Source organism: Aplysia californica, unplaced genomic scaffold (assembly GCF_000002075.1).
Source record: "Aplysia californica isolate F4 #8 unplaced genomic scaffold, AplCal3.0 scaffold00125, whole genome shotgun sequence".
Taxonomy (NCBI): domain Eukaryota; kingdom Metazoa; phylum Mollusca; class Gastropoda; order Aplysiida; family Aplysiidae; genus Aplysia; species Aplysia californica.
Window position 1 is genome coordinate 1,389,010 of NW_004797395.1, and position 1,877 is coordinate 1,390,886.

The 1,877-nt window shown below is 41.4% G+C and overlaps 1 protein-coding gene across 1 annotated transcript in view; it reads right to left on the bottom strand.

The window, feature by feature from the left end:
* Positions 1-1,877, bottom strand: part of LOC101859562 (palladin) — a gene marked incomplete at both ends in the record, with an annotated part of 16,539 nt that overhangs the window by 11,003 nt on the left and 3,659 nt on the right.

The following is a 1,877-nucleotide window of genomic DNA, read 5'->3' on the forward strand; positions in this document are numbered from 1 at the left end:
AGGGGGGGATATTGTTTATTCAAAATTTAGTTCCGGGTTTACGAGTTACAGCCATATAAAACTTACATATGAATCAAAGATGGGTAGCTGATATCTTAGGAAACACTAGAGATTAAAAAAAAAAAAATTTTCATTACATCTTTCGCTGCTTCTTCTTTCCTATCAAACATCTATCGTCCTTATCTGCCCTCCTTCTTTTTTGTGCTTGTAGCTTTCTTGTAACACCTCTAATCTTCGGCACTAATATGACCTTATTGTGTTGCAAGTGCCGTAAAACCCTTACTAAAACTAGAAACTAGAAGTTGACGGAACAAATCCTACAAATCACCAAAACAACAAGACGAATTCCTGTGATAAATGTAACAAGACAATCATAAAGTAATCAGGGACTGTAATTTAGAGAAAAAGATAATCCCTAATTTGTGTGTGAGACTGTGTCAGTGTGTCTCCGAAATGTGTCGCGTGTCCTTGGACTGACATCACCACAGTGAGTAAGTGAGGAGAGTGATGGGAAGGCAAACTGGTGCTGGTTATGAACGGACCGGTTCGAGAGGGATTTTTCGTTTTCATTTGTTGTTGATGTTGTTGTTGTTGTTGTTGTTTGTTGGGTTGTTTTTTGTTGTTGTTGGTTGTTGTTTTGTTTTTGTTTTTTTTTTTGGGGGGGGGGTAAGTGATGGAGCAATTTACATTCATCCAATCCACCTTTAGACATAACAATCAAATATTATTATATATCACAAACAAGTCAAGTCCACACCATACTTCAATACATGAGTTAGATCAAAGCATGCCGGTGTAAGAATCAGTCAGCTATTATACAGAACGCTCGATTTCACAGCAAACTTGGAACGTTGATGTCTCCTAGTGAACAAATTCAGACAACAGAACCCACAGTGACATCTGCACTGGACAGCGACAGTTCCCAATGTCAGAAGCAGCTGTGTGGATCACAGAACTGACCCAGAAGTTGTCCCGTATTATGACGTATTATTTCATCCCAGGAGAAAGTTAAGGGAGGTCACTTATTGCTAGAGAGGGTTACAGTGATGGGTTAAAGGGATACTCCCCCCCCCCCTTTCCTTCCGCCCCCAAACCGACTGTTCATGAATGATGAGATACTAGAGCTGTTTCCGTAGCTGTCTACCCACTTGTTCAAAACAATACCTTCTAGTCCCAAACAAACAAACGATGGGAGCAGAAAGGAGATTTTGGGATTTTATCTTCAAGGTGGACCGGTGAGTGCTGCGGTTATTCACACGTGCAAACTACGTGCGTTGGTATTTATCAAAGGGACAGAATTGTACAAGTGTGTGTGTGGGAGAGGGGGGGGGGGAATAGCAGTTGAAAACATGTGCAGTAAGACGGAGACAAATAAATAAAGTGACACTGTGAGCTGAGCAAACTACATAGTTCACACACCAAGACACTTAACGCTTGTACCCACGTCCTGTAGGGTTGTACACTGACGGCTATGGTAATCTTTACATGGACAGACATAGTTCTCATCTAGATTTTCCCCCTTTGTTTTTGTGTTTGTTTCTTCGCTTCCCATCATTCTGAATCTGTGACTAATCGAGTCGACTCGTCTTCGACAAAAAGAACGCACTTTCCCCCCTGTCCCCGCCAGTACGTTATTGTATTTACTGTGGTCATTGAACACATTGTGGGAGAGCTGTACCAGCACTGCCGATCTTACAGGCCTGGCAAAGTTGTACTCAAGACCATGTTACTTTGAGAATCACAAAAACCTCCCTGATAATTGAGAACTTAAAAAAAAAAATAAGTATAAATGTACATTTTGACAACAGGCGCAGCATCAATACATTAAGTTACAGGCAAGCAGGGGTTTCAAGCAACGACAACAAAACCCCCCCCCC